We start from the raw sequence: 14,208 nt of genomic DNA on the forward strand, positions 1-14,208 counted from the left end.
CACCTTGCAAAACTGTGGCATCTCACCGCAATTTAACTCTTCAGTGACTGCTCCAAAATGCTTCATGGATTCAGAGAGCAAGTAGTCATTTTTGATCATTCTTTCCCAAAGGGCAACTAATTTATCCATCTCCTTCCTGGTTATCTTAAACATTGTTTTATAATAGACACATGTGAATCAATCTTTTGTGAAACGGCCTTGAAATATTTGAGGTCCTTCATCAAAAACTCAATAGACCTTCAGGGTCTACATCATCAATCCAATATCTTTTCAGGTATAGTGTCATAAAATCTATTTTTCTCCAGGTCCTAGGTTACATAGCATTTTGAAGTAAGGATATAAACCAAAATGAGATTAAACGTACAGGAAAGTTAAACACGGAATTTTCAGCAGAACAGAGTGAAAATGAAATGTAAGTGTGGTGGCAACGGTCGTGGTAACGGTCGTGGTAACGGTCGTGGCAACGGTCGTGGCAACGGTCGTGGTAACGGTCGTGGTAACGGTCGTGGCAACGGTCGTGGCAACGGTCGTGGCAACGGTCGTGGTAACGGTCGTGGTAACGGTCGTGGCAACGGTCGTGGTAACGGTCGTGGTAACGGTCGTGGCAACGGTCGTGGCAACGGTCGTGGTAACGGTCGTGGTAACGGTCGTGGTAACGGTCGTGGTAACGGTTAGCGTAATGCTGTTACAGCGTCAGCGACCCTGGTTTGAATGCAGCTCTGTGTGTGTGTGTGTGTGTGTGTGTGTGTGTGTGTGTGTGCGCGCGCGTGCGTGTGTGTGTGCGTGTGTGTGTGTGCGCGCGCGCGTGTGTGTGCACATGTGTGCGTGCACGCGTGTATGTCTGTGTGTGTGCGCGTGTGTGTGCGCGCGTGTGTGTGTGTGTGCATGTGTGTGCGCGTGTGTGTGTGCGTGCGCGCGCACGCGTGTGTGCGTGTGTGTGCGCGCGTGTATGTGTGCGCGCACGCATGTGTGTGCGTGTGTGTGTGCGTGTGTGTGTGTGCATGTGTGTGTGCGTGTGTGCGTGTGTGTGTGCGTGCGCGTGTGTGTGTGTGTGTGCGCGCGCGTGTGTGTGCGTGTGTGTGTGCACGTGTGTGTGTGCGCATGTGCGTGTGTGTGTGTGTGCGTGTGTGTGCGTGTCTGTGTGCACATGTGTGCGTGCACGCGTGTATGTCTGTGTGTGCGCGCGTGTGTGTGTACGCGTGTGTGTGTGTGTGTGCGCGCGCGTGTGTGTGTGCATGTGTGTGTGCGTGCGCGTGTGTGTGTGCATGTGTGTGTGTGCGCATGTGTGTGCGTGTGTGTGCGTGTGTGTGTGTGTGCGTGTGTGTGCGTGCACGCGTGTGTGTGTGCATGTGTGTGCGTGTGTGTGTGTGCACGTGTGTGTGTGTGTGCACGCGTGTGCGTGTGCGCGCGCGCGCGTGTGTGTGTGTGTGTGTGTGTGTGTGTGTGTGTGTGTGTGTAAAATTTTGCTAGTTAATAATGCCATACCCTTACTGCTGGTGCCTCCAATTCCCCAACCTGAATTGTCTTGGGACCTGTGGATCTCAGTATGATCTAATGGTAAACTGGGAAGTATTGATGGGACTTTGGGTTGAGAAAAGAAAAAGATATATTAAGATAGTTAAAATGTGTGAATGTGAGTGGGTGTGTGGGTGTGGGTGTGTGTGGGTGTGTGTGAAAGATCGAGAAAAAGATAGATTTACTGGAGAATGATTTACTGAGTTAAAAATTGCGTGTTTACTCTCCCTTCACTAATCACGAGGTTTTCCCCATCTTAGAGCGAGATGTTGTATTTTACAGCTTCACTTTGCCACATCGCAGTTATCTTGATTTTATGAAAAAGAACCTTTCGCGCTAATCTACAAACTCTACTTTCTCATTTGCTTTTCCTCGCTTTAACCTACAATTCCTCAATAAAGCAATCAATCAGTCAATGCCTTTCTTTGGCATTACTGTCAATACCAGCCCTGCGAGCAAATAGCTGCCAATCCAAAAGTGGTTCATCACAATAGTCTGTCAATGAAGCTGGAAATTGCATCAGAAAATGTCACTGCATGTCTGTGCTGCATGAAGTGGGAACATCTCATTACATTTGCTAGTTATTAGCTAAACAACTGTAAAGAAAATCATGAATACAATTGAGGGTGTGGAAGCAAAGATGAGGTTCCAACGAAAGGCACAGATAAATAGAAGTAAGTAACTTATTTTGCCCATGGACTCTTCGATTTAATGTATTTAAAGTTGCTCGTTGAATGAAGAAATAATACAAGTGGATTGGTATGTTCAAAGTTGTTTTTGGAATATATTACAATAGGCAAAGCCGAACCAGAATTAGAGTGGTAAAGCTGTACAGCTTTGAAAAGACCCTTAAGTTTAATGCTTCCATGCCTCTTTGAGCATTGTCATGTTTGAGCTGACTTCAAATTTTCATTCTGAAATGCTTCGGCTACCTCTCCTCTGTACTCTCAGTTCCCATTAAGGGTTCCAACCCAAAATGTTGACAATTCTTTTTCTCTCACTGGTGCTGCTCGACCCACCGATTTCCTCCAGGGGTTAAAAAGAGCAGTGTGGCCAGAGCTGCTGTATTGGCAGAGCTGCCGCTGGTGCAGACGGGGGAATGCAGGGAGCAGAGTCCCAGTGCTGCTCCACAAGGTCCTGTTGCCCAGTTCTAAAGCCGACTGCTCCGTGAGGCTTTAAATGATCAGTTAAAAGTTAATGCTGCAATCACGGAGTCTGTGTGTTTAAGATGGTGACAGCTGTGCTGGCATCGCATCAAACGGGGTTGCAGACTCCAGGAGAAGAGTGGATTGGAGCATCGTTGAGATGGAGAACCATAGGAGATGACCCTACAGAACAATGACCATGGCAGTGAACCAGCGAGGGGGTCAGCAGAGAGGGAGTTATCTTAAAGATGTCAACACTGAGTTTCCATCAAGATCAGGATGAGATATTTTTGGTCTATTGCGTGGTGGGTTTTACCACATTCATGGGCAGAGACGGGTTAATTGTCCACTGATCCTAATTTCCCTTACACTATTCAGGCACTGCTTACATTATCCCCTCAGGCTGATAATAGCCAAAGAGTCCTGTTTTCAGATCCAGTGCTCCAAATCACAGTTCTTTTCTCTTGGGTTTAATAGTCATTTTTTGCTATGCTACTCAAAAAGACATTTTATTAAAAGATCCCAAAGAAAATCGCTAATAGATCAATCCAAAAGCAAGTTCCCTATAAATAATGAATTGGAATATGCTTTGCATTTATATTTTTTTACCAACACCAACCACAGGGACTCTGTTGCCAATCCGAAGGACAAAGATTCAAAATCTGAAAACATCCAAAATCCAAATGCTTACACATTCAGGGTTCACAATAATGTTCACAACTTTATTTCTCCATCGCTGCTGGATCCATATTGTAAATGCAAATGTTTATTAAACTTTTAATGTGGCATTTACTTACATATAAAGCACTGTATTATATGCAAATAACACTTGGTCTTGCTGGCTGCATCACAGTGTGGTACAATTACTGTAGAGAACTGGTTCGGAGGCCAATCCACAGGATCATAAAAGTGGCAAGGAGAATCACAGGGGTTTCCCTTATCGAGTGATCTACCTGGATCATTGTCTGAAGAGGCTGCAAAAAATCATTGAGGACCCCTATTTGTATAGATGAAATACTTGCCCTGAATATGTATTGCTTGTCTGTGTGTTATGTCTGGTTGTGTGTCTGTGCGATTTGCACCGAGGACTGGAGAACGCTGTTTCGTCAAGTTTTACTTCTAGAATTAGATGATAATAAACTTGACTTGAAATAATATTGCATACATACTAGCATATATTAATTACATCTATCATCTATCATATATGATCTAATATTAACCAATTATATGTGTAGAGCAAACATTGGTCAGTATGTATAAATAATACAGGTGATACATTTTAGTGATACAGCTGAAATAAGTTATAAAATATATCAAATATACTTGGCATCTGGTTTTGATTTCTAGTTATATTTATATATATATAAACTAATACAACCACTCTACTTCATATGATATTAAGCTGAAATATATTGTAAACAATGTTGACACTCCTTGCATTGTAAGATACAACCAGTATGTAACACGATAATAAGAGACATGAATTTTAAGGATTTAATAGTGCAAGATCTCCTGCTGCTTGCTTACCCAGAAACAGATAAAGTGCTGCAGTAAACATTCCTGCTGACTTACAAATCCAAGCAAAAGCTTTGACTTTTTATGTTCCAGGAAAAGTGCACATGTAGAAACACAATGATGTATTTAAGGCAATTAGTCTGAAAGACAAGATAAATGAATGCCGAAGATTTCCATGTAACAGAGGACAGATGATGAGACATTACTGACGCTTTGTTGCCAGAGCATAACAGGTTCTTTGAAGCTAATAATTAAACCACAACTTGTAGAACAATGGTGCAATTTTAACAATTTATTAAATATGAATTAAAAGTTTGATTGCTTTGCTCATTTCCTCCCTCCATTTTGAGCTGCAGCCATTATTATTGGGTGTGTCTCACGTTTTAATCAGGGTGTGTGTATATTCCCATATTTTGTCTTTAACAAAGACCTGAGCCCTATATGTCCACATTCTCCACAGGAGAGCAAACCATGCAAGATAATTAATTAAAATTATAGTCACTGAGCTCATGAATAAATCACACCATTTTCAAATGCACCAGCTTTTAACTTACCAAGTTATTTTCCCATCATTTCATTTTAAAAAAACATAGGAAGCATCAAGTGTCTCAAACATTGACCAAAGGTTCTTTCAATTTATTTATTCACAGGATACAATTTAATTAAGAATGCAACTGATACATTCAAATGACTCTCAGAAAGGCATGAGGATGTAAAATAATAATGAGTTATGGGCATGAGATTGAGAAATATTAGATTGTTGTGGAGTAGATTTACATAGGTCAGCACAATGTGGGCTGAAGGGCCTGTACTGTGCTGTAATGTTTGATGTAGGATGTATCTTTAATGGCAAGATCAACATTATTTGCCTACCCTGAGTGTCCCAGAACTTTACCATTTTCTGGGACATTTCACATGGTAGTTATGTGTTATAATGTTGCCACCTGCCTGGAGATAATTTTAGTAAGAATGGGTATGATGAACAAACCTCATTCTCAGAATGACATTGAGAACCAGTTAGTCTTTGACCAAAATCCTTGCGCTTCATGGTCCACGTTGCAGATACTGTTTATTTATTCTGCATTATGTAGCCAGTTCTCCATCAAACCATGGACTCAGCAAGATTCCTATCGGATCAATAGAACCACAAATCTACCACATCACTAATCCTGCAATGTATTGCTCATGCCTAATATCTCAGCTGACAGATATCCAGAAAATAGTGTATAAGACTTGAATAAAAGCTGAAAAGCAGACTGAATAATTGAGGGTTTTCCCCTCACACTAACAGACCACTTCCAGACTTTAGCCTACAGTTCTGCATCCACACCTTTACCAGTGCTTATGCTGTGTGAAGAAATATTTCCAAATGCCCATGCTATTTACCTATATTTTGCGGCGACCCAGGATCAAATCTGCTGCTGTCTGTGAGGAGTTTGTACGTTCTCCCTGTTCTGTGTGGGTTTCCTCTGGGTGCTTCTTTTCCTCCCACATTCCAAAGACATACTAGGTTAGTAGGTTAATTGGTTACATGAGTGTATTTGGGTGGCGCAGGCCGTAAGAGCCTGTTATCATGCTGTGTCTCTAAATTAGAAATAACAGGAAGAATTCATTCGAGCTAATGCTTTGGTATCCATTTTGCAAATACTCTCTGACCTACCTGAGCCAGCAGTAGTGTCTTTTTTAAAACCATCAATAACATTTACAACCTCGCCCACAGTAAAATATAATTTTATCTGAGATAAGCTCATAATTAAAAATGACAAAATAAGACTTAAATGCTCTTCTAAACAGCCAATCTCTGCTGGGACACTCATAAATTGTCTGACTAAACCTTTTCTATCCTTTTGATAAAAAGATTGTATTCTTTTAAATTCACCTTTCTTCTTAGCCAATCTTTATCTAGCATCAGGGTTCATGCTGCTTAACTTCCTGATTTTCTTGTTAACACCACAAACAACTTAACTTTACAACAAGTTTATGATTAAGATTAAATGCTTACCCTCTGAAAAGTAATCTGGTCCTAAACATCACCCTATTCACTCCAACAACACTGGCTAATCCCTCTTTTCCCTTTAAACACCTGTTACTCATGGCCAGATTATTCCTTAGCTCATAATTTTAGGAATACAAGATCATGCTTCTGTCTTCATAATTTGTGGTTTGGATGAATAATAATTAAGATAGTGAACTCACACCCAGAGACGTGAATGCAGGGGCAAGTTGTGAATCCAATCTTGAAAGCACAAGAGATTTTTAATTCAAATAATTAATTTAAAATCTCACATTATGAGAGAAACCAATATTGGTAACAGAACCTATGAAACAGCCATACTGCTATAAAACCTTTCTGCATTCACCAATGTTCTGCTAATGTTCTCTGACCTAATCAACATGACTCCTGACTCACCAACATGGTTAGTTCCTATTAACCCCCTTAAATGGCCCAACCAACTGATGGCTTCAAAGGACAATCAGGGGACGAGGGGTGTGTACAATCCTCATCAGCAATATTTACATAAAGAACAACATTTTTAAAATTCTCCGATTAATCTGTCTCTTCCCACAAATGTAGGTTTCACTCCAGTTGTGATTTAACTAAAGATTTGTACAGTGTAGATCAGTTTCCATCTTTTAATAGTCCAACCCTTTGGTATATGAAGACCTTCTCCATCCTCCTTTGTGAATTATTTTGTGCCTGACTGTTATATTTTAGGGATCTGTGAAGTAAATCTCTTTGGACCCCCACCATTCCTAGTGCCTCACGACGAAAAAAAAAATGCTGGGAACTACCATTTTATGTCCATTTCCCTGGAGCATGGGTTTTTGCATGGTGTGCCATTTTATTTATAATTTTCAGATGATCGGACGAACATTGGATCAGTTACACAGTGCTGATCTATGCTGCTTTATTGTGCCCCAAGATTTTGCTGTGCTTGGGAATGTTTCTGCACAGCCAAGCCAGAAGAAACCAGTTTTCCTCACAACAGCACACTGCTCCACTTTATATTGTTGAGCCCTCATTAGAATCAATCCATTACAGACTTAATTCCACAGTCAGCCTGGTGAGTTCTTCTTGACAATGAACCTGTTTCCAACTTTACCTTGCCAAATTGAGGAACAAAGAAATTATTTCTAACAACCAGGCACAAATCAATTTTTTGCAGAATTTTTCCCTTTTTTTGGTTACCATCTGCCTTTGCTACATAAGGGACACTGTTTGACCTGCTGAGTTCCTCCAGCATCTCGTGACATCATTTGACAATTTCTCATTTTCTCTTACAAAGAGCCAATTCAATCAATCATATCAAGGCTGGAACTCAGAATTTTGTTGCTCAACCCCCCCGCCCCCGCCCCCATTTCTTTCTCTCTCATCCCATCAAATTCCCTTGTGCTTTTCCTGTCACCCACTTACACGAAGGCTACGCTCCAGCAGCCTATCAAACTGCGCACCTTTGGAGTGCAACTGGAAAGACAGAGTATCTTGAGTGAAACCACTGAAGTTGGAGCAGTGGAGGTTTAGGGTCCAAACTGGGTCTCTGGTGCTGTAAGGAAACATTCATCACTGCACCACTGAAATGTCCTCAATTCATCGAAATATATACAGTATATATAAATATATTTTTTAATTTAGACATACAGCCCTCTCACCCACAAACTTGTGCTGCCCAAATACCCTAATTGACCTACCACCCCTGTATGTTTTGATAGGTGATAGGAAACCCACATAGACACAGAGAGAACACAGACGTCGTCGGATTCAAACTATGGTCGTTGGTGCTGTAACAGCATTGCTCTAACCGCTATGCTAACCTCTCTCTGACCTGTTGAGGATTCAATTTTATTGCTCAGGCTAAGAATTCTTCTGATTTTATTGTGTGAAGCATTAATTTTATTAAATTATTAAGCATCACTGTGCATTCATAATTAAATGAAATAGCTACATAGCTTGAGCCCCATATTGATCTTCTAAAGCAAAGGAAGAAAATCGAATAAATAAGGAAGCCGTGACTAGCTGAAGACACGCTTATTATTTTTAATAATATGTGCTTCTGTCCTTAAAGATCATTTGACATCAAAAGAAAATTTTTATCATGAGTTGTTCCAGGTAAATCCTCCCTCCAACTGGTATTTTGAGACTCTCTCTCCCATCCAGGTCGCAACCATATTGCTCCACTTAGTTTGAGCCTGGAGATGATCTCATCATGAAGTCATACAAAGCAGAGTCCATCAGTCATCAAGCAGCCATTCACGTTAATCATACACTAATCTTCCATTTTATTCTCTCACATTCCCATCAACTCTGTCTCCGATTCTATCTCTCGCCGACCCACCTGGGCCAGTTAAGCTAACAACCCGCACGTCTTGGAGATGTGGGAGCATACCGGAATACCTGAATGACTTGTACAAGTGCTCACAGACAGTACGGGAGACCAGGTTTGAACTGGGGTCGCCAGACTTGTGCAGCAGTGGCTCAACCAGCCCCTCCTCCCCAAAGGAGGAGGGAAGGAAGGAGTTCTAGCATGGTGTGATGCTGAGAAAGAAAGCATTAGAGTGGACAATCTCCCCAATCAGGGCTAATAGGACTGTTACACAACTTCACCAGTTTTGTAGAGTATCTGTCAGCCTGCTCCAAGGGTGGTGTAGTAACCAACACACCGCCATCTGAGCATTGGAGCTTATTCAGCTAATATCAAGATCTGTGGCTGGATTTTATTAAAAGACCTTTCATCAACAGAGAACTGACAGCCAGGCGTAGTACATGTGTAATTAATTGACTATTTACTTGACACCTTTTTGCATTAGACTATAAAGCAAAGTACTCAAAGGACTAATAAAAGATAATTCCCAAACAGATCAATGAAACAGCAAAGAACATGATGAATAAATGTGACTGTAAAACTTTTCATTCCAGGTAAAGAAAAAAAAGTAATCCTTCCCTTTGCATCTGTGATGCTGTTAATAGACCCATTTGGATGTTCTTGCAGATTTAATAATAATGAAAGGAAATGCTATGAGCAGCCAGTTCCTGTCTTTGAGTTTTTTGAGCCGTTAAATCATAAAAGCAAATGGATTTGTGCCTGTGACACTCTCCATGATATGTAGAGAGGGATTAGCCTAGTTTGACGATGCTTCAGAGCTTTATGCTTGTGCAGTTTTTGAGTCCTCGCGAGTTATTACATTCCCTACAGCAGAGAGGTGCGAGATTGTACCATTTGTTAAATTGATTAAAATAATTAAGCGGTAATGTATGAAAATTGCAATCGATTCAGTGAGCTGAAAAAATGGAATCTTCTGTTCAGTTTAGCCTCTGAGTGATATTCTGCAGTTAAAGCATCTTTGATTGAAAAATCTCAAAATCAATATTATGAGATTTTGTAAATTAACAACTGTCCAAGGCATAGCAAATGTTACAGCTAAAAGCTCAAGGAAACACTAAATGGATGCAGAGCTGAGAAACCAGAGACATACAAGCATCCAAGGTGTTGACCAATCCTTTGGTGAGTAACTGTGGAATATTCCCTTATCTATAGATAAGGGGCAGCAAATAGATCTTATTTTTAATTAATAAAGAGTAATCAGCGCCATCTTCGTTACCTGCTCACACTCCCATTTATCTTTTCCTGGTTAGAATACTTAATTATGATATAAGTATATTCATATATAAGGTTAGAATTCTGCTGGACTAGTTACATATCCTTAAATGATATCTGGATGTGCTTTTTACGGCATAGAAAGCATGGATGGAGGAATTCTCTAATTTCATATAATTGAGCATTTATTTTCCTAATGGAATACTTCTGGGGACTGCCAAATTCTCAGGGCTGCTCATTTCCAATTTCCCAAGCCCAGCTGAGTGTGTGGAATACTCTGAAGCTATTCAAGTCAATACCAGCCAGCACACGTTAGAATGTTTAGTTATTAAGTGAATTGAGGGCCATGGGAAAAGTGTAGGTTATGGCTCTAGTGTATAGCTCACTGGCAGAGAATTTGACTACAGGTCAAGAGATCCCTCAGTGCAACTCTGAACGCCCTCAACAACATTGCACTATCTGCCTTTATTGCAAACCTGAATTACAGTATTGAAGGTTGTTGCAGCAGTTGGATGCTGCCTGTGAGGAGTTTGCGTGTTCTCCCTGTGACAGTGTGACTTCCCTGGATTTTCTTGTTTCCTCTAACATCCAAACGACGTGTGGTTTGGCAAGTTGATTGGCCAGTGTTGGTGAGTGGTAGATTGTGGGGGGAGTTCAGGGTAACAGTGGGGGTGGGGAGAATAATTGAAAAGAAAATTAGAAGGGGAAGGATTTATTCTATGGGCAACACTGTTGTGTGGTTAATTTAGGAGCCTGATGGCTGCATTGAAGAAATTACATTTAAGCCGCTCCTGAGCCTTCACCCTAATGGGAGAAGAGTGTGATGGGTCCTTCAGTTGTTAGCTGCCTTTTCTTGGCAGCAGGAGACGTAGATGGAGTCCATGAAGGGGAGAGAAGTTTGTGTTATGTTCTGATCTGCATTCACTACTTTCAGTATCTTTTAATCACAAGTAGAACAACCTCCGCACCAAACTGTGATGCATCCACCTTTACTTCTATCCAAAGCAAATATTTTCTTCAGAGATTCAGAGAATCATTGAGATCCCTTACCATCCAGTCCACAGTATCTCTGAGGCAAGGAGGAAGCACAGGTGCATAAAAAACAAGACTGCCAGACTGGGAAACAGCTTTATCTCACAGGAAATGAGACTGATGAACAATCCTAGAAACCTATTTTATTTTGGATCACTATGTTGTTTGAGTGTAGGGTGTACTATACATCTGTGTGTGTGTACACTATGGTCTGGAGATATGCTATTTCATCAGTTTGTATATGTATATGTACAATCAAATGACAATAGACTTGAACTTGAACTTTTCCACTGTTACACCGAGAGTGTTGAATTTGTCTGATGGGATAAAATGTAGAAAGACCTCAACTAATGCTAATTATCAATGCAATTGCAAGCTGAACTCATAGATGCTCCACTTTCTTCCAATTTCCAGGCTCACCAGCTGAAGACCGTGTTGACAACCTAATGACCTCCCGGTTTGTCAACTTGTTCTCAACAGATGAATCTCCATCTACCTTACTTGGGCTAAAATGGATGAGCAGAATCAATCTATGGTAACATTTACTTGGAAGAAAACTTAAGGTTTATTGATATTTCTCGATAATGAATGTGTGCTTGCAAAAAAAAAAGTCTATATATTCCGTGTCTGTTCCAGTAGCATTGGGCAGAAAAGAATAGCAGGCTTATTTCTAGTTGGAAGTTCACTCTTTAACATTACCATCACCATCTCTGGGGCCATAATGTCAATGCAATTGTTAGGTGTTTGAGGAAATTTCATATGTCATCAAAGACCTGCAAATTTCTACAGGTGTACCGTGGATGGCATTCTGTTTGGTTGCATCACTGTCTGGTATGGAGGTGCCAATGCACAGGGCAGGAAAAGGCTACAGAGAATTGTGAACTTGGCCAGCACCATCATGAGTATCAGTCTTCACTCCATGAAGTATATCATTAAGAGGCGGTGTCTCAAGAAAGCAGCCCCTATCCTCAAGGACCCTCAAGACCGAGCCAAGCCTTCTTCTCACTGCTACCAACAGGAAGGCGGTACAGGAGCCAGAAGACAAATGCCTAATGTTACAAAACCAGCTCCTTCCCCTCTGCCATCAGATTTCTCAATGTACATTGAACCACAGACACTACCGTGCCTTTTCTTCTCTTTTGCACAAATTATTTATTTTTAAATAGTGAATTTATGGAAATGTAATTTATAGCAATTTTTGCTCTAAATACTGCTGCTGCCATACAATAAATTTTGTGGCACATGTTCATGACAATAAATCTGATTTCCATCCCAACTATTTGGCCATGGAAAAGGAATTATTGTGTTGGGCCCACAGAAACATGATTGAAACATGAGTGACTGGCAAAGTTTAAAGTTCAAAGTTCACATTTATTGTCAGAGTACATACAGGACATCACAAACAACCTTGAGATTCTATTTCCAGCAGGCCAGGCTGAATTTCTTATCATGGGTAACTGTAAACTGTACTCAAGAAGAAAGAAATGTATGTAAAGAAATGGAAATGAAAGGATGAAATATAAACAAACTGCAGATACTGAAAATAAGTATACAGCAATTAATAAATGAGCAAATTTAAAAGTCCTTAAATGAGTCTCTGAATGAGTCTATTGTTCAGGAGTCCAATGGTGGAGGGTTAGCAGTTATTCCTGAATTCCATTGAGTTAACTACATTTCCATTTAAATTGTTAATATAGATGACAAATGACAAGTGAATCCTGCACCGATCCTGTGGCACACAACTGGCCACAGGCCTCCAATCGGAGTAACAAGCCGCCCTCTGTCTCCTATCAAATCAGTTTGGGATCTAGTTGATTAAATGGTCCTGCTTTTATTCAGATATGAATCCTTTATGTTACAAATGTAAAACAGGTGATGCCTCTTTAGTTCATATGTTCTAGACCTGGCCTAGCTTAGAAAAATTTTGGAAGGATGTTTTTCAAACACTATCGGTGATTTTAAATTTAAAATTGGAACCTTGCCCTTCAATTGCTCTTTTGGGAATATCGCAAGAGGATGATGTTTTACTGACTTCCACCCAGAGCCAAATTTGATCTTCTACTTTGTTAATAGCCAGATATGCAATTTTGATAAAATGGAAAGATAATTCCCCACCTTCACATGTACAGTGGCTAAATGATATTATGTCTAGCTTAAATTTAGAAAAAAAATTAGTTATGTTATCAAGGATTCATGTGTCAAATTCCAAAAGACATGGGGCTCATTTCCCTCTTAATATTTAGTGTTGTTCTGGAATGTTGGCATTGTGTTGTCCCTCTCCAAGAAGATGTTACTTGATTCATATCTGTCAATTTTCAACCTTGCTTAGAGAAAGGGGTTTTGACATTTTTAAACTTTTTATTTATTTTCTTTTTTTTTCTTGTTATGCTTTATCTTATTATTAAGAATGTGCTCAGGATTCCTTAATTATAATCTTTTTTTTTCTAATTTTGTTGCACATGTTATAATTATACCATTCAATTGTTTATACTTTAACTACCTGTATCAATAAAAATATTTTAAAAAGAAAGGAAACCAGTTGAATCCAAGAGGTCACTGCAGGATTGCTTAATACTCTACCACCCCCATGTACGGCTTAGTTTCATTGCATTCTGAGCCTCCAGAACATCCCAGAGAGCAGCAGCACTGTCTCTGAGTCAGAATCCTGAGGGAGGGTTGAATTTGACGTGACACTTTGCAAATCACCACTTTGGAGCCATGATCACTCAATCATCTGATGTTTTTGTATTTGGGATTCACTGCAATTTAACCCCAACCCTGTAGTGCCCTCATCAGATGATTTTTCAGAATTAAATACTGTACACGAGAGCTATGAAAGGAGGAATTTGAAATCTACTCTTGTGTTGAAAGACCACCGTCCTGAAACTTCAGCTCTATTTGTCTCTCCACATCTGCTGAATATTTCATTTCACACATTCAGCTGCTAAACCCTTGGGTCGCTCCAGCAGTTTGTTTGTTGATTTTTTTTTGCTCCCACTGGCCTCCACTCCTTTGGCATCTATCCATTCACCTGCCTTTTGGATTTCAGGCAGGTACAGGAATAGAAAAGGTTTAGAGGGATACGCTCAGATGTAGGCAAATGGGCTAAGCTCAGGCGGAGGGGCACCTTGGTCATTGTGAATGAGATGGGCAGAAGGGCTCGTTTCTGTGCTTTAAAACTCTCTGATCCTATATTGCATAGACTCTGAATGCTTCTGAGTGGGAAGGTAAGTGTTGCTTTCACAAGAGGAGAAGATGTGAACTGATTACATTCTGATGGCAAATACTTTACATGGACAAATCCAAATGTCCTACATCATCAGTGTGTACGCTTGAATTGTATTACTTTCGTCTGTGGAAAGATTGGAAAAGGTAAGGTTGTTCTTGGTATAAAGCAAGGTGAATAA

Source organism: Narcine bancroftii, chromosome 6 (assembly GCF_036971445.1).
Source record: "Narcine bancroftii isolate sNarBan1 chromosome 6, sNarBan1.hap1, whole genome shotgun sequence".
In the NCBI taxonomy this organism is placed as follows: domain Eukaryota; kingdom Metazoa; phylum Chordata; class Chondrichthyes; order Torpediniformes; family Narcinidae; genus Narcine; species Narcine bancroftii.